This window comes from Lissotriton vulgaris, chromosome 7 (genome assembly GCF_964263255.1).
Source record: "Lissotriton vulgaris chromosome 7, aLisVul1.2, whole genome shotgun sequence".
Lineage (NCBI taxonomy): Eukaryota > Metazoa > Chordata > Amphibia > Caudata > Salamandridae > Lissotriton > Lissotriton vulgaris.
Window position 1 is genome coordinate 1320625460 of NC_141695.1, and position 19750 is coordinate 1320645209.

A 19750-nucleotide genomic window follows, 5' to 3' on the forward strand; every position below is an offset into this window, starting at 1 on the left:
ATAATGGCTCCTACGGACTTTCTGAACCTCACACCGTGGTTCCTGGCACAACCCCTGGCCCATCGAACGATCTAGTGGCTCTAGACTACGGCATCAGCGAATCTTCCCACCCATCCGCTGATAATGTAGCCATAGCTGAGGGGATAGCCAAGGACCTTTTTCTTGTGGACAATGGTGCGCTTAGACTCTCTGAGCAACTTACACCCTCTGCCGCCCTTGCCCCAGGCCTTGCAACAGAAGTGGGGCCCGGAATTAGCTCCCCTAACCCCTATGGCATGGCAACCGACACCCCTGAACATTTGAAGCTAATTTGCTGGAACATTGCGGGACTGGCCAACAAACTGGATGAGCCGGACTGGGTAAACTACATCGAGACTGGCGACATATGTATGTTCCAGGAAACCTGGGCCAGAGAGGATCACGGACACCAAGGCTACTCATCATTCTCCATCCCAGCAAGGTGGGAAGGCAAGGGCCGCCCATCAGGGGGGCTCACGACGTGGGTCGCATCTCATTTGGGCTGCGTGGCCACACGGTGGCCGTTTAACTCTGACGATATCCTTGTGGTCTCACTACTATGGCCAAACAAAGTCAAACTTCTGCTGGTCAACATTTATTCCAGGCCGATGGGAATGGCAAAGGAATCACCAACCATTGATGAACTTTCGAATTTTTTATCTGAACTGCCGACTGATTCATACTATGTGGTGGGTGGGGACTTTAATTCTCATTTTGAGCCACTCCCCGGCCTCCTGGAAGGGTTTTCATCGGAAGAGGAGGCTAGGTGGGCAGTACCCTTGGTGGAAGCTCCACTCCCGAAAGCCTGGACCCCACTAGCACTGCAAATTACTGCCCTCACTCTAAGGTTCGGACTCAGAGCCTGTAATGGGTGAATGAAATCCGACATACCCAGTAAAAATACTTACAATAGACGGGGGAGAGAGTCCCACTTGGACTACATTTTGGTCCAACTAGTGAGGTGGCCAACAATACAGGATTTTAGGGTGATGGAAAGGACCGACAGTGATCACAACGCCCTTGAGCTTGACCTTGTCCATCCAGGCCCCCAAGCTTCAGTGTCTAAAGTGGAAGGGAACAACCCCGCGCTTCTTCTGGATAACAGCAGGAGAAGAATCAGGTGGGAGCACATGGTTACTAACAAGGATAAACTCCCTCTGCTCTATGCGGAGATTACTCCCATCTTGGAAATCGTGGGGAGCCTTGACATCGAGGCAAATAATAGAGACTCACAGAGCAAACTGTATGAAGCCCATGAGGAACTTATAAAAGCGGCGGCACCTCATTTCACTTGTAGTTTACGAAAGCCAAGGGAGAGGCGCCAAGGCAAAACACAGTGGTACAATGTAGCATGTAGACGGGCCAAAACAGAACTTCTTGGAGTAATTAAGGAGGGTACAGGAGGGGAACGCCTCAAACAAAGCAGGCGAGCCTATAAGAAGCTTCTTGTCCAGGCTAAAGTAGAATGGGAGGAAAACCAGTGGGAAGAACTCACTAAGGCCCTAGCGATTCAAGATCAACGCTTGTTCTGGAGGACCGTGAATGGGGGATCAGGGAGTCTACATTCGGCACTAGAGCCCAATATAGCACCTGGAGTGTGGCAGGCCCATTTTCAGTCCCTATACAGCTCTGAGCCGGGAGAACTCCCTGCTCCTATGGAGGTGGATTGGCCGGGCTGTCAAGGGGATCCAATAACTTTAGGTGAGGTTACTGCTGCCATCTCAGGTCTGGCTTCGGGGAAGGTGCCGGGACTGGACGGGCTACCGGGGGACCTGTTTAAACAGGAGCCCACCGTCTGGGCGCCTTACCTTGCTGCCCTCTTCAACAGTGTTCTCGGCGGGATGGAAATCCCTAGTACTTGGCTGGGGGCTGAGGTGGTCCCCATCTTCAAAAAGGGCTCGCCCCTCCTCCCAGTCAACTACAGACCGATTAGTCTGATAGATGTAGCACAGAAGCTGTTCGGTAGGGTTTTGTTGAACAGGCTTCAGGATTGGATGGAGGAGGTGGGCGCCCTTAGTCACTACCAGGCGGGATTTAGGAAGGGGGTATCCACAGTGGATCAGGTTTTTAGACTGAATCTGATCTGCTGGAGGACAGCAAAGTTCGAGGGCGGCAGTTTGTACACAATTTTTGTGGACCTACGGGCCGCCTTCGACTTGGTGCCCAGGGGGAAACTTTGGAGCGTCCTGGCAGAGATGGGTGTGCCCCCAGATATCCTTCTGATCTTGCAGAGGCTGCATCACAATAATTACGCCCGTGTGAGGTGTGGGAGGTCGGGGGAACTGACTGACAGATTCCCCGTTGGCAGAGGGGTAAGACAGGGCTGCGTGCTGGCGCCAACCCTGTTTTGCCTCTTCGTCAACGGGGTAATCGCCCATCTCAATGCCACCGACTATACTGACGCCCCCAAACTAAATGGCAGCAGGGTGCCCGCAATTATGTTTGCGGACGACACACTGTTGCTATCTAAAACACCCATGGGCATACAAAGGATACTTGATTCCTTTGTGGCTTTCTGCCTTGATAGAGGGCTAGAAATCAATGCTACAAATACCAAATTCATGGTTTTGAACCCGAGCCAGAAACAGCGCCCGAACCCACAACTGGGAGCGGAGCGGCTTGAGAGAGTAGCCACCTTTGAATATCTTGGTGTGACCCTCAACGAATCCATGACCTGGGGATCCCACCAGAGTAGGGCAAACCTTAAACTAATACAAACTACTGGGGGCATCTCACGGATGATGACCGGCTCGTCATACCGCCCATTGGGGGCTTTAATCCAGATATATAAGGCCCAGGCTAGGGGGGCGATTATGTACGGGGCTGAATTGTGGGGCCATATGCCCTGCCGGAACCTGTCACTAACAGAAAATAAGTTCATAAGACAGATAGCCGCACTCCCCCCTAGTACCCCGCTCCTCCCCTTGAGGCTTGATTTAGGGCTACGACCATTAGCTGACGAGATAAGTCTGAGACCCATAGCCTTCTGGCGTAGGCTGTGGAGCAGCAAAGATCTCGCCGACTATAGGGCGGAACTGGTCGAAATACTGAATCATCCCAAGGCGCTTAGCATTCCCTGGGTCAAAAATATTCAAGTTACCTGTGCGGAATTGGGGCTTCCTGAGTTGTGGACTGAGCCGGCGACTGTAGCATCAAGCATCTCCAAGAGGACCCTGGCGAATTTGTATCACGAACACAAATGGGCAAGGGCCCAAGCTACACAGCCAGATGGGTCCCTATCATCTGTGTTCCTGCAAAGCAAGGATTTCTATAGATTTGAGAAAGCATTGGACCCTATCTATTCCATACTTGCTAGGAAGCTGTTCCTCCAATGGAGATACGGCACATTGCCTTTTCGGTCCTTTACAAGCTCCTGGTCATCGGCTTCCTCCACAAAGTATTGTCCTGTCTGTGCTGACAAGGAGGAAAACGACTTGCACGTGGCCTTCTTTTGCCCAGCCTACAAGGCAGCTAGAAAATATTGGCTCCTCCCTCTGATAAGGAATTTGGGTGGCAGGGAATATGCACCAATGTACAGGATTTTAAAATCTGATGTTTCCGGCCCAACTGTTTTTGCACTTTCCAAATTCTTTACTAATGTTTGGTATACGCGTAATCGCCTTTTAAAAATGCTGGGTAGTACCTAGAAATTCTTCTCTTTTTTAAGATGTTTTAAATTTGTATCAGATCCCTTTTAACATATGTACTTAATGTTTTATCTGTTTATGACAGAGTCACAAGTGAATTTTATTTGTACTGTGTATCTTTTATGACCGAATGGTCGAAATAAAGATTGGAAATGAAAAATGAAATATCTAAGCCTATCCTTTATGAACGTTGAGGTTCCATTGTTTGCCTGGTAAACCTTCACAGGAGCTCATTAATAAAAAAAAATGCTTATTTCTAAAAAGTTTATTAGATTTTACAGCCTGTATAAACACCAAAATTGATGCAAATAGACACAATTAGGATTACAAATCAGTAAAAAAAGTTGAAGATTTTTAAAATAGCGACCAGCTGCCAATTTCTGAGGTGTGTTAATGTGGGTGGAATGTCCTAATCTTCCTACAGCCCTTCTGAGTTGTGCTACACTGGTTCTTCTCCCTCACTGTAACTGTGACTCAGGTTTAGGACTTTTAACAACCAGTATATCCATCGCAGCGGACTATAAGGCTATACCAATGACTTATCACTTTTTGTCCCTATTTGTAGCTGCAGACAATCACCATCCCTAGATAACAACAGCCACCCACATTGATTGATCATGGAGGCACTGATATGTAACTTTCTCATTGCAATGTCTTCTGACAATATTAATGTGGTTGTTGTATTACTACCAGATATTGGGTAACAACTATTGCCATGTGACTGGAATAAATGTCTCCATACAAAAATTAGATACATAAGATGTAGAAACACCAACAATTTCTACTGACCCATGAGCATCTTCTTGTGCCTTCTCCTTCCAGGGAAACATATCAACAACCCTTTAGAAGAACTGTTGGAGAGCATCTATCATCTTAGGACCCGTCTACAAATACTCTTGCAGGTAAGCTATGTAACATTCCTGTGTACCTATATTCTTGCAACAAAGTTTTGATATACATCTAGAAATCATGTCTGAAAATATGTCTATCACTTGTGCACCAACCAAATCACAAAAAGCCATGTTTGACAATGTGTGTTTAAGTGCCCAATCGCTACCCTATGTCCATCTACCAATAGGAGTCAATGTGTCATTCGCAGTAGCTGGGGGCAAACTCAGAGATAACTAAACAGGACACGCCAACTCACACATCCAACATGTATCTACACTGGTTAGATTCCCAGTAGCAGGGTGCCACCCAGGTGCTACTACTGTGATCTCATCGTTAGCTGGAGCAGGGTTGACCAAGTGTATAATGGGCCTCTTCCTTCCTACAATAGCCATGCCCCTCTTCCACCTTCCATCTAAGGAGATTGCCAAGGTAGGCTGCTTTGCATGTGTGAGGGAATGGTCTGGGCAAAAGTCATCATCAGGGAAGATAACTTCTTTACCAAGCAAGGCTGTGTGTGCCATGGTGTTGACAACATAGAGGGGTCTTTGCACTTCATGAACATCAACCTGGAACTCTGAACAATTGCTAGCAGGAAAAAAAAACATGTGCAATGATAAGCACAATCAGCTCCTGAAGGCCAGGAACTGACTCCCCCAGAACACATCGTACGTGCAAGAATAAGGTCTCCCTCTGCTGAGGGAGGAGAATGCTGGTTGGCATGATGAGCTCCTTCAGCTCAGTTAAGCCCTGACTAATCAGCACCAGACACTCCTATTGGACTTAGTAAGGGTGTTGGTTCATCTGATTTTCGAACAACAAAATTAGGGTCCTTTGACACCAGATCCCACCTGCTACTAGCGCATAACCAACTTTAGACCCATGACAAAGTTCAATTGTGTAGCCAGGGATGTAGTCTTCCTCACTTATGGATGTAAATGATAATCGTGGCCACTTTAAAACCCTTCCTCAAAACTCATGACTTAACTCTCACACATAACCCACCATAGTGTGGGTGCACCTTTCACAGGCATATACATATGTGACATTTTATACCTGCACTATCTTTCACAATAATGTTAAATACACCATCCAATTTGCTGTCCACCATATATTGTACTCTTATGTGGAGAAAGGAAAATATGTGGATAATTACATGAAATATGTGGCCAGTGTATGGCTGGTCTTCTCTCATTAATGGGCAGCCTGCACATTTTTCTGGACCTTAACTCCCTTTCTTAACCAAAGTAAATAACTTCACAAGGGCCTTCAGGATATCATTGTGCTCATTCACCACCTTTCTCACTAGCTGCTAGACTGGCTCCTGGGACATAATATTTTGGAAGGGGATTCGAGAGACACAAGAGGGTTAGATGTTAAAGGCTGTGTTAGTGTTGGAGGTTGAATCTTGGACACCACAGATTGTTAATGGCCAGGAAGACCAATTTCCTTTCTGTCTTCTTCCCATTTGCTTGTGTCCAGAACCACTACCTCTTCTTCTGGGGTGTCCTAATCCTGTACATTCTTTGAGGGTAAAAGGGTGCATCACTGAATGGGTATTGTTTCTCCTTCAATGAAGGGATCCTCCTGGTCCTTCTCCTCCAACACTTCATTCAAGATGGTAGTGGTTATGGGTTACCTACCAGCCAATAAATAGGGTCTTCCTCTTCTTTCCCTGCTCTGTAGCACCTATGTCAATCTGTTGGCTGTGCCTAAAAGGGGAGATAGAGTGAGGGCCATCAGTTCATTCATTTATTCAAACATATACTACATGTGACACTGTGACTATGCTCTGATATATGTAAAAGTGAACAATGAACTCCAACATTTATGTTATGTCTTTATGGGCACAACTGTAATTCTAAATCTGATTGGTGTGAATGTCAAAAGGTTTATACGGTGTAAGGATCAGCCAGCCCTATGGTTAATAAATGTTACCCACGTTTTTCATCAACCAGGCGTGGCTCAGAGGGCTAAGATGGTGGAGGCACTCTAGAGAGGCGCTGCACATATACCCCATTATCTGTATTATATCCTGGTTTTGGCCGACCATCTGAGGTAACATCCTGCCATATTAAGTCCCTGCTGCGGCTCTGCACTGACTACAGACCTGAATGTGACAGCTGGCGACATCGGAGACACTGTTGGAGTACGGCCCAGCTGGGGCCTAGCATGTTGAGGTGACGGGCAGAGTCCAGAAAGTCAATCTGGGACTGCATATGCCCAGTTGACCAGCCCAGTTAATCCTGCTCGTACAACATTGCAATGAAACGCCTGCCCAGACTGCCTCAGGGTGAGGGCATCAACCCCTGAAGAGCGGGTGTGCGTGCCTAAGCGGTGTGGGTGGAAGATACTGGCTGTGACCGTTGCAGTCTATCACCCCGGGATGTTGCAGGTGAGTGGGAAAGCTGGGGAACTGCTGCATTGCTGCCTCCCATGCAGCGAGGTGGATGAGAAGGGCCTGGAGGTCTTATCGGGCCTAAGCATGGTTGCAATTGGCAGACTATCCTGAACCTGGGGAGCCGCGCAGTTGGACCTGGGGCTGTGGGGAATGGCAGGGGTGCCCAAAGATTTAACTGGGTCTGAATTTGACAGCAGACCCAGAACCCACCTTTCATGACAACTCACCGATTCGGCTGGGACTGTGGGTTGACATTGCACTCTCACCCCTTGCAGGGGCTCTGGTGCATCTGGATTCCCTGGCAGTGCAACTCAGGGATCTGCCTGCCCTGAGCCAGGTTGCCAACGGGGGCCTCCGTGTGCATGCATGGACTTACCTGGCCCTGCTACACCATCTTCTTTATCCTGGCTTGCATCTGATGCAGTACTTGGCTTGCATTGGATGTGCTCCCATTTTCATGCTCCCCGTGCTGTTTCTCTGGTAGATAGATGGACTGGATGGCCCTCCCCTTTGCCCTCCATTACATGCTATGTCTGTTGCTCCCCTAGGTGCGCCCTGATGAGACATTTCTTACATGAATCTGGGGGCATGCTTCAGGCATCTGACTGCTGTGGAATGTGATGCTAGCATGCTGATACACACTTTAGATCCACTGCTGAGATCTACTTGGGCCACCCGCACAGCATCAACTCCATCCTGTGGCATGTCAGCCCAATCATAGACCTCAAGGGGGGGACACCGGTGATATTTTCTCCCATTGCCAGCTGGGCCTCTGATGTTTGCAGCCTGTCTATTGTGCTGGGCTGCTCATGCTGTGGTAGCTAGTGGGCACTAACAAGCGAGCCCTTGTTACACTGTGGGTGCCTGGCAACCATTGTAAATAATATGGCGCTGAAGGACTTGATGTCAGACAAAAATCCTATCAGAGTGCTCATTGGCTGCCACATGGAGTGACCTCAAAGCCTACCCGAGGTACTTTTGTGGAGAGGTGGGACAAACAGCTTCTACTTCCAAGATCACCTACAGGGTTTACTAGACATAGGGGGCTGCTCATGCTGTGGCACCAAGACTCTTCTTCTGGTGTGTGAAGTGGGACCCACAACAGACTGTCTCCAATATGCCTTGATTCTGATGCATCCGTAGGGGGCTTCCTTTGACTGTTCACATGCTATGGTCACAGAAGTGGGCCCTTCCTGACGACACGCCTGCAGTGATACTGCTGCCACTGGTGGGTGTGCTACAGTCCCTCGCTCTTTGTGCTAATAATGACCCAGGGTAGCATACCCTGTATTGTAGGCATACCCAGTGGATGCAAGTTGAACTAACTGGACTGAGCATGAGGAATCTTCAACACAACCTGTCTAGGCATGACCTCATCATAGCTTGACACTTGTGAATTGGTCATGGGACGGCTTTGCTCGGATACCCAATCTGCGACATTCAAAAACAGCCAACACTGGAGAAGCCATCTGAGGAACTTGGTGCAATGAAGTCGCTGTATTTATCTCTGTCCCTGGGCTGCATATTAGACACATTGTTGCAGACAGTGGAGAAAATTGGGTCAATGCTCGAGCAAACATGCACGTTGCATGAAAACAGAATTGACAAAGTAACAGTGAGCTTCATGCTTTTACACACTGAACATTGCAAGTAGGTGGACAAAGTGCGTACTGTTGTACAAACATTGACCGAACTCCAACCGGCTACTTATGCATCGAACTCCTTACTGCAGGCTTTATTTGACCGTGTACAGAACCTTGAGTGTAGGGCCGAAGATGTGGAGGGCCACTCTTGAAGGGATAATATTTAAGTAGTTGGCCTTCCAGAAAGTGTTGAAGGCCAAGATGTAGCACAATATGTTGAAAGCAGGATCTACGTATTGCACCCAGGTGCTGAGCTCTTTTCCTATTTTGCTGTTGAGCATGCCCATTAACCCCGCAAACAGCAGACTACATTATCTCATTCATCCACAGCTACTGAACCTGGGGCACTAACTGTTTCCAATTGGCTGTTCCATTATTGTGATGCTGAACTCAAATATATTATAAGCTTTGTTCTCTTGTGCTGTCACATGGTGGCCTGCTACAGTACTGGCTACATGTATATCCCTCATATATGGGGTAGTGCATGCTTAGCCTCCACACCTCCTCCAACCTTTGTTTTCCGTGGTTATACACAATAGTGGTTCAGCACTCAATTTGAAAAGTAGTTGGATGTGCTTAGTAAATCTTGGATCGATTTTACACAATTAGGGCCAGATGTAGGTAATTCTATTTTACCGACTCATAAATACCGAATTTTACCGATTTGGTATTTATGAATCGGTAAAATAGAAGGAGGGAGATTTAGGTAAATTTGGTAATTGAATTACCGAATCTGTAAAAATTGGTATTTGCTGAATCGGTAAATACCGATTCGGTAATGCCCATTGATTCCTATGGGCCTTGAAGCCCATAGGAATCAATGGGCATTACCGAATCGGTATTTACCGATTTGGTAAAAAACGATTCCAGCAAGGGTGCAGGGGGTGTCACTTTGACACCCTCTAGCACCCCAAAAACAGGCATGTGTGCCATGTGGCACACAGACATGCCCCAAGGGCATGTCTGTCTGTCACATGGCATAGGTGTGCATGCACACATGTGCATGCACACCTGGATTCGGTATTTTACCACCCAATTGGATTGGGTGGTAAAATACCAAATCTGAAAGGCCTTTGGGACTCAGAAGAGTCCCACCTACATCTGGCAGTTACCGAATCGGTAAAAATACCGATTCTGTATTTTACTGATTCGGTAAATTTACTGATTCGGTAAATTTACCGAATCTGTAAAATTGGCCCCCTACATCCCAAATACCCATTACCTACATCTGGCCCTTAGTATTTTAAAACAGTATCATCATTTAGACTCCATGAACAGATGTCAGGATAGAATCTTCTTTCAGTAAATCTTTATTCATCTCTTTTTCTTGAAATGACATCAGTTGAACAAAGAAGGTTCTTTCATTTGAACCGGCCGCCATAATGACATACGGCTGGGGCAAATGTACTCCAAAATTGTAGATACAACTATTAACTACAATATTTACAGCACTGAGGAGTAGGAATGAGAACAACATGTGTATTGAGCACTGAAGAAGTCCTTGGTGGGCGAAATGCGTTGGCTAATGTTCAACTGAAATCATTTTAAGTAAAAGAGATGAATAAAGATTTACTGAAAGAAAAAGCTATCCTGACATCTGTTCATTGAGTCTAAATGATGATATTGTTTTAAAATATTAATTGTGTATAATAGATCCAGCATTTTCTAAGCGCATCCAACTACCTTTCAAATTGAGACAAGACGGGCTCTTATATATTGGACCCCATCCATATATGCAGAGGCACCCATCAGGAGTGCCCTCTATCCCCACTACTCTTTTCCTTAGCCGTTAAACCACTTGCTGCATCCATGTGAGCCCAAGGTATGGACAGGGGCATCCCACTGGGGGATGCCACACACGCAATCTCCCTCTCCGTGGTTTATCTTCTCCTGTATCTCCGAGACATCCACCTGGCTCCTAGGGCTATAGCCCAAATGCTTAACTGCTTAGCAGCTCTTTTTGGTTTAAGGGTTAATTGGGCAAAATCTTGCCTATTTCCCTTTGCTCCTGCAAATCCTGACCCATCCTTTGTCCTTAGTGGAGTTCCTGTGGCATGGCAACCACACAAGTTTCACTACCTGCGGGTGAGGGTGTATCATTGCCCAGTTAACTTGTTTGACAGCAATCTGGTGAGGGTTACTATGGTCATCAGGTCACAGTTGTCCTTCTGGCCCATGCTCCCACTGTCATAAGCCACATAGCCCTTCTCAAGATAGTAGTCCTACTCCGGTTACTCTATAATTCCACCAACCTGCCCTTATATGTTGTGCCTCCCTTCTCCAGTTCTCTTGAGAGACTCATGGGAGAGTTCATTTGGGGTGACTCGCGTTGCAGAGTGGCATTAACAAAGCTGCACTTGCTAACAGACCAGGGTGGGCTTGCGGTCCCAAATATTGAGCAATACTAGCATGCCTCCCAGCTCCAATGGGTGGCCAGGTGGTTGGTGGGCACACACCTGTCGTACACAGCCACGTTGTTGCCAGCTTGGACTCTCCTAGTGGTCCTTCAACTTTGCGCCAAGAAACCACCTGAATCACTGCTTCTTTTTTTTTTTAAACCATTTTTATACCTTTGACAGCTTATAATGCATCACATGGTACATCTTAGTAAAATGCATTTCAGAGTTTACATTCATGGATATCAATAGGAGTAAATAGTTCATTATAACCTTAGCAGCTTCTAATAACACCTTTAACTTCAACGCTCAGCGGTGGAGTCCACCTTACAATGTCTGTACTTCTATGCTATTCACTGTTATGTGCAATTGGTCCCCCGGGTGTCAGCTTATACCCACCTTAGCCATGAATCAGTATGAGGAGCCTCTCCCTCCCCCTTTAGGGGAGAGAGAGAGTTCCCCACAAGGTGTGGTCCGCTAAGATTGGGTCCCGTCCAACCCTCTGAGACTGCGGTCCACGGGGGAAGGGGAGTAAAGAGCGGGCCTGAGGTGAGTGTGAATACATGACCCTTCCCATGCACGCACACATTGTTAGTCTATCGCTTATCCTTCTGATGGGGTGCCAGACAGATGCTGCAGCTTTTGAAGCATATTATCCCATAGCCCCAAAATTGACATTCTTCATAACCCCCTAGCTTCCTCTCGCTGATGCAGCACTGCCTCGGCCCTACCCCATTTCAGAGTTGCTGCCCATCAGTGATGTTTGCTCGGGAGAGTGTTTGTCTTCTAGTGCATTGCTACTTAGTGGTGCACAATAATTAATGTCAGGTCTTTAAACTGAGTGGTTACTTTTGGGATTTCCTATGTCTATATAGGCCAAGCGTTACCCCTTCCAATGTATGAAGGTTTGTGCAACCTGTCTGTTTTGCTGTGTCTGTAACTGCACTCCATAATGTCGCTGCTACTGGGCAAGCCCAGAACATATGCATCAAATCTGTGTTAGGCGTGTGCCATCTATGATATAGGTGGGAGTCCTGAACCATTCTGTGGAGGCTAGCTGGAGTAAGGTAAGCCCTGTGCAGTATGTTATGTTGAATATATTGGAACTTAGCAGTTTCCGAGGATACTGTGTGGTCCATTCTCATTCCTTGAGAGTCTATCCCATAATGTTTAAAGTGTGTACAAGGGAATGTTGCTCCGGTTCTGAGTTAGTGATGTTCATAGATGGACTAGCTCAGCCAACAACCTGCCATAGGCCATAAAGTCCTCCTGTAGTTGACCGAAGGGTATGAGCGCTGGAACAAATCCCCAAGGCTACCCACTTTAGCCACACTGACCATGCCACCAGGCCATCCCACCCTATGAGGTCCTGGAATGGTTTGATGTTGCTGATCCGTATTGCCGGAAAATAGGGTATCATGCCTGGCATAACACATATACTCCTGCAAAAACTCTCATAGGCAACTTGAACAAGATTGCTAGCCACACGGGACATCCCTGCCCCTGGCAGTAGTGCCTCTTCTATCATCATCTCTGCTCTAGCCACTGACAATCTGCCCACCTCATAGCTCTGTCTACTTGCCAGCCACCTCGCCGGCTACTGCCGTTGTGCTACTACACATTAATATTCAAAGTTTGTCGCTTTCAGTCCTCCTCATTCAACTGCCAATTGCAGCTTGCTCTATGTCACACGCCTCCTCACCTTGTTCAATATAAACACTACCAACATCATATGGGGTTGTCACCAGAAGGTTATGAAAAGAAATACAGAAGCCTGGGGAGCACCACCATCTTTGAAAGAGATATACATCATTTTACATCACTCTACCATAAGTTACAGAGTACTACAGAATGCCCTGTTGAGGTTTCCATCTATAAGGACCTAAATACCAAAACATGTGTGGTTCCGATCTCACTGTGTGCTCGCCTACTGTTATTTCCTGTGAAGAATAGTCATCCTGGTACAGGAAAGCACATGATTTTGCCTAACAGACTCTAAGCCCTCCTAAAATCTTCCAAGAATGTCCACAATGTCTGGGATCCCTGTGTGGATATCCCATACATACAAAAGGACATTGTTGAAATACATTGAGACTATATGCATTTCACCATCTAGTGGTATGCCCCATGTCTTTCCACTCTGATGGAGTCGTTGAGCCAAAGGCTCCATTGCCAGAGAAACTAATACCAGTGAGAGAGGACAACCCTGTTGGGGCCATGATAAACTGACCGTTTTCACTCGGGCCATGGGTGCTGTGTTGAAGAGCCTGATCAGCGCTTGCAATCTCCCTTTTATGCCCATCTTATTCAGTGTGGGAAAACAGTAGTCCCAATCAATGGTGTCAAATGCCTAATCTAAGTCTAATATCAGGCAGGCAGCAAATGGTCACTGCAATGAGGCTTTCTCCATCACTTGGAATAGCCCTAGGACATTCAGTGTGGTGGACCTATCTGGGTTAACATTGTTTTGGTTGGCATGCACCAGTCGGGCGTGTGTTCCCTCAGTCGGACCACTATTACTTTACTCAGGATCTAATAATCCGCGCAGAGCATTGCTAGCACCCGGCAAGAAGAACATTCTACCAGGCCTTTGTTTGGTTTAGCCATTGATATTAACAGCAACCATCTCATAGACCACGGAAGGCAACTCTCATCCAGGGCGGCTTGGTATACTTCTAACAACTTTGGACCTAGCAGCGACTCGTAGGCCTAATAGAACTCGGGGGTAGTCCAACAAGGGCCAGAGTCTTTTGTGTTGTTGTGCCCCTAATGGCACCACAGATATCCTGTAGTGTGAGTGGGGTGTTTAGGTCTTCTCTTCCCAGGGGATCAAGGGTAGGTTATATTAGGTGTTCTAGAAAATAAATTATATGTGTGCATCACGCTACTGCTGGGTGGGCATAGAATCACTGGTAATACCGTTTGAAGGCACTATAGATGTCAGATTGGGTAGTGTGCATGTGTGCTGGGGGTCTCTAATCATTGTGATCGAGATCGATGGTGTTGCGCTATGGAGGAGCCAAGCCAGGAGCCGGCCCGACTTGTTGCCTTTGGCATGCATTTGGGCCTTTTAAGTATGAAAGTCTAGGCAGTGGCGCTTTTCTATTAACTATGCATGGCATGCCCATGCCTCCTCCAGGGTGGGCTGTGTTGTGGAGTCATCTCTGCCATCAGATTCCTGTGTGTTAAGCAGTGACGCAGTCCCCGTTAGGTCAGTATGTAGTGCCGCCCAGGCCCCTACTACTGTTCTAATGCAGTGCCCTCTCATCACCACCTTTAATGTCTCCCACTCAACTACTCTACAGGTGGCTGTGTTCCAGTTATCCTCAAAATAGTGGGCAATAGTTTTGCACATCTTTTCTCTGAAAGCTTGATCTTCTAATGTCAACAGCTGCTGTCTCCATGTGGGGACTGGGTATTGAGGTGCCCCCTAGCGGAGGTAGATCTGTAATTGGTTGTGGTCAGAGAATGTCCTTCCAAAATACTCTGCAGCCACTACCTGTGCCTGCACTGAGTGATAACAGAAAAAGTAATCTACTTAATGTGTAGGTCATGTGGAGCAGAATAAAAGGAATATTTCCTGTTCCCCTGCTGCCAGCTATCATGTAGTGACCAGTTGCTAATCCTGTGACACAGGCTCCTGCTGACATCACTGGGAAGGCCGGCAATGGAGGGTGTGAATGATTGAGCTGTGGGTCGAGAATGCAGTTAAAATCATCATTCATCAGCCAAGGAATATGTGCCCAGCGGGTAAGTGCCAAGGATGGATGCGCTAAAAATGCAGGCTGGGCCGTGTTCGGTGCATAGATGCTTACTAGTAGAACTAGTTTGCAACCTAATAGACACTCCACCAGGACATAAGGCCCCTCGGGTCCACATTCACTGCCATGTGCTGGACTGGAACTCCAGGACGGACCCCCTTGCAAACCTCAAGTAGGTTTTGCTATAACATTGTCCTCGCCAACGGTTTTGTAATTGAACTGCCACGCCCTTTGTTATGTGAGTCTATTTGAGTAGTGATGTTTACGCTGTGCGCCTCCCTACATACGGTGGCACAGCATGCCTCTTACGTGTTGTCCCCATCTCCCTAAAGTTCCAGGCTAAAACTCCCATGTTATGCATTTTTGACTATGTGTTGCGTTATCAGGGGGTATGTGCGCGGCTCGACCCAGAGGGTTCCCTTTCACTTACATCCAGTGTGTCTCTGTCTGCATGATCTTTATGTTGTGAACTAACAACAAACCCTGTCTCAACTCACAACCCAGGGCCGTCTCCAACATGGTGACTGCCCAAACCGTTAACTGAGTATGCCATGTGTAGGAGCACAAAGACGTTTGCTGTATATGCCTAAACGAGCATCATGGGGAGAGTCATGGGGGAAGAGGGGGAGGACAGGAGGGAAGGAAAAAAGAAGAACAAGGGGGGCTATCCAGTGACTCTCTGGGGACCCTCCAGCCATCCAGAGCATTAAGTGCTGAAAAGTGTTAAAGCAGGCCAGCTGCAGTGCTAGACCCATGTTTGCAACTCCCATTGCTGTCTGCATCACGTACGTCTAGTGGTCATCCCCCCCAGAAATCTCTCCCCCAGTCCAGCACCAAGGCCACCACCTCGCACCTGAACAGGAGGCAATCCCAACAGGGGAAGGGGGAGAAATGGGGGGGAGGAGGGGAAAGAGGGCAGGCCTAACAGATCCCTTCACCATTCTCAGGTCTATGGCCTCAGGATGACCCAGATACACGGAGTAATAAATTCAACCCTTTTTTTATATCAAACTGTCGGCATTTTGCAGTGTGACCTCTGATAGGATTAGCAATGTGGTGCTGTTCTGTGAGACCCTTGACTTTGAGTCTGAGTGGGAGTCAGCTGTGATCAGTTCTGGCAGTGAGCGACGTCCCAGTCATCAGGAGGGGGCTGTGGACAATGGCTGGTACTGCCCCACCGGGCCTTCTCTGGTGTAAGTGCACCATTGATCTGTTGTGATTGGCGGCCTGTCCTTTGCTGCCAGCCTCTGCATTCGACTCCGCCACCACAGGGCCTCACAACCACAGTCGCAAGCTCCCTCCTCATAACAGCACTGGTCCATCTAATCCCAGGCATCTGTAGGCTCATAGAAGATGCAGATTTTGTTGTTTGCAAGCACCTTTAGTTTGGCTGGGTATAACAAAGAGTACCTTAAGCATGCCTGTCGGAGCTTGCATTTCACTCCTAGGAACGAGGCTCTCAGGCACTGCACAGCCATTATGTAATCTGGAAACAGGTATGCTCTTGCGTTGATGTATAAAAGAGGGTCTGCAGTACGAATTGCTTGCAATATCACTTCTTTGTCACCGTAATTCATTACTCGTGCCACCGCAGGTCTAGGGGCTCATGCTAGTAGTAAGTCCGGAGATATATAATCTCGAGTGACTGTCTGACTCAGCCAGTTTTAGAAGAATAGTACCGGGTTGGATCCTCCACTGCCTTAGGGAAATACTACTATTCGAAGATTATTGAGGTGCTATTGTCCTTCTGAGTCTTCTGCTCTGTTCTCAAGTTCCAGTACTTTGGCAGTGAGTGAGCGCACTTGAGCCACCAATACTGATACATCGCGTTGTAGCTCGCTATAATGGTTTCAGTGGTTCTGACTTGAGTGGAGAGTTTCTTCTGGTCATCCCAAAGTAACCCCATCTCTATCACTACTGCATGTACCCTGCTCCAAGTTTCTGTCTAGATTCAGCAATAGCCTCTGAGATTTTATCAAGTTTTGCATCTGTGTCGGGTGGGGTTACCTCCCCAAGCTTACTCTCGGAGGTAGGGTGCTCAATCTCGTCCATGGGTGGGCATCCCTTTGGTTGGGAGCTGATTCCGCCTCTCTTCTCCATGGTGTCAGCGAGGTCACCTTCACCTGTGGCAATGAGGGGTTTTGTAGTCCCGCACTCTGGATGTCTAGATGGCTCGATAAATGCAGTCCACACAGTCCGCATTGCCCAAGTCCCCAGACCCCAAGTGCTATAACACCATACAACAACTGGGTGGCATGCGCCACTCAGGCTGACTCTCCAATTCCACTGGGGCTGGGTGTGATGACCCCTCTGGTCCAGCACTTTGCTCCCATTGTCTCTACAGTCTAACTGTCCCCACAGTGGCCTAGTAACCACCAGGTGACTCTGGGGTTAGTGGGACCCCTCTAGAGGCCACGCCACAGTTCTTCCTGACTCTCCCGTTGATGAGGACCTGCCTCTCCTCGTGTGCCTCGCAGTCTAGACGCACGGGTCACGAGCAGTCCCATGCAGAACAGCAGATCAAGGAGTGGCTATGATTAGGTAATGGGCAAGTCAGAATAGAAGCCCCTGTGGATACATTTGATCGTTCCCAATGAGTGGACCAGGTTTGGGGATCGCAGGCCCTGCCCAGGTTCTCCTCCACTCATGGTCTCAACCCAGAAAAGCGGTCCAGTCTTCATGTACCGCTGCAACAGGTCACAGTATCCCGGGTGTCTTTGGCTGGTTGGGAAGTTATGAACACTTGGCACCAGGGGGGCTCAATGCAGCAGCTAGACTCAATTCTTAGGCGACATTGCAGTGCAGTCCCAGACTGAAGCACATGCAGCCTCCTGGTCCTATCCAGGTCTTCTCCCAAGTGCTGCAAAAAGTTCCCAATGTGTGGAGGCAGTGTAAGACCTGGGTCCGTCCTCGTCGAAGGTGAGCTCTCAGCAGCCACTGCCCACTCCTCACTTGCCATCCTTCGTACTAAAATTATTGCCCAGTTGATATCAGGGCCCTCAGGCATATGGCAGCCTTCAGCTCAGGCCACCCTCCTCTGGGCCCTGACCACGTGGCTCTAAAGTGGGTACTCCCTGTCTGCAAGCCTTTGCTGCCATTATTGTGAGCCCCAGCTCAATCTGCTGTCAAGCCTGACAATATTCGCCATCTCTCACCATCTGTGAGAAATTCTGTGACAAGCCACAGTGCAGGGGGCAGAGGGTGAGGCTGACAATCACCCCTCCCCCTGCGTTTGCAAATAGGTCCGGCACTCACAGCTGTCACCGATCAGGGGAGGGGGGCAGTGACACCTCAGGCCAGTCCGTCTATTGCTGTGGTATGGCCGGCAGGCACAATCGCTACCCCCCTGCACCTCTGAGTCTTCTTACCAGGCACCATGGTGTCTTCTCAGGGCCCCCGCTCCTCAGTCCCAGCCAGAATGCTTTCCCAGCGAGATAGTCTTCACCAGTTCCCTGCCTGCTCCCCTCCTGGCTCTCCTTGTATCCAGACCTCACTCGGGCCCTCCTGTGGCCGTTTTCAGTTCCTGGCCTTCCGCTGACCAGGGCCTGGGCCTCTCGCTGCAGTAAAGGGCCGACGTCCCTCTGGGCCTGTGTAATGCACATGCCAAGTTGCTGCTTGCTCCTTTCCGAGGTAGGCCCATGGAAGTTTCTCTACCCCAAAGTCGGCGTCTGGCCTTAATACAACTGGCTCAGATTCCGCTGCATCACCAGGACTAGTGCTCAATTGTCACCAGTTGGCCTTTCCCCAGTTACTGCGATGTGTGCCGGATCGTTGGTCATAGACACGGAGCTTCTCTAGCTCTTGTACGCCATCTTTTGTGGTTTGGCCCATGATCCTTGAATTGCTGCTTCGTAATGTTGCATCACGTTGCTACCGTTAGGGTCTATACCTTACCCGATCTGTGATCTCCTACATGCCGATGATACTCCTGCTCCACATACCTAGAGGCTGTGCTACCACCACAACAACGGAGCTTTATACCTGGCTAGAGCCTGGTTCGCACACGCGGAGGACCTATACCGAGATGACGCTCTAGTACCTTATGGCACACAAGTAGAGGAGGAAGGCCTGCACCCAGGCCCGTTTCTTCTGTACATCTCATTACTTTCTGCTTTAGGCACCAATTGGGGAAACATGCTACAGGAACATTCCATACACCTTACCATACAATACTTGCATGTTATAGGAACTGGCAGGCACCTCACATGCTGGCTTGCAAGCTCACTGCTCCAACACACGGTGACGCCAGTCTTATCTTTATGGCACCACTGGGAGGAGGCTCTGGCTCGTCCATGTACAGACAAAGAGTGGGTCCTCATATTAGAGAGTCTGTGTCCATCTCAACGCATGCTTCTGCTTCATTCAATACAGTATCATCCAGGCGGAGTGCCTTATCTTAATTGTTACTTTCACCGAACGGACGCTATTTGTCCTAGATGTCACCTGCCCGATGCTGACTTTCTTCACATGTTTTGGACCGGTCCACTCCTAACCAACTACTGGAGAAGAGTCATGAACCAACTGAACAACTGCACAGGATACACAGTGACACACACATGGTAGGTATGCATTTTGGGCCTTTTTAGGAGTGGTAGAGGCACAGAGTCACATCCTGATTCCTCGATCTGCACTTATTGATGGCTAAGTGCCTCAACACGAGATGCTGGAAGTCAGCGGAACCTGCGCCCTTAGTACTATGGAGGCAGTCGCTCCTGGTGTAGCCTCAGGCAGAAAGAGTGAGGTTGCATTGGGAAGATAATTTGGGACTGTGCAAAATCCCTATAACTATCAAATGGGACAACATACTGCATGATTTTCAGATGAAGTCGCACACTGATTCTACTCCCCTAAATGATACCGTGAGGGAGAGTGAAGCGGACACGTTGACATGATCTCATAATCTGTAACACGAATCTGAGGCACTGATGGGTACTTCGAGGCACATCCTATACCTTGTCTGCCGATTTGCTGGGTCAATTGTTGATAACAATGTCAC

General features: G+C 48.3%; 1 long non-coding RNA gene across 1 annotated transcript in view; it reads left to right on the forward strand.

Annotated features, from left to right (window-relative positions):
* The window catches only part of LOC147703597 (uncharacterized), a 207868-nt gene that overhangs the window by 18152 nt on the left and 169966 nt on the right, over window positions 1–19750 (forward strand). Inside the window, exon 2 of the long non-coding RNA XR_015297299.1 lies at window positions 4488–4567. This is a non-coding gene — a long non-coding RNA (uncharacterized LOC147703597). The remainder of the gene's footprint in view (window positions 1–4487; window positions 4568–19750) is intronic.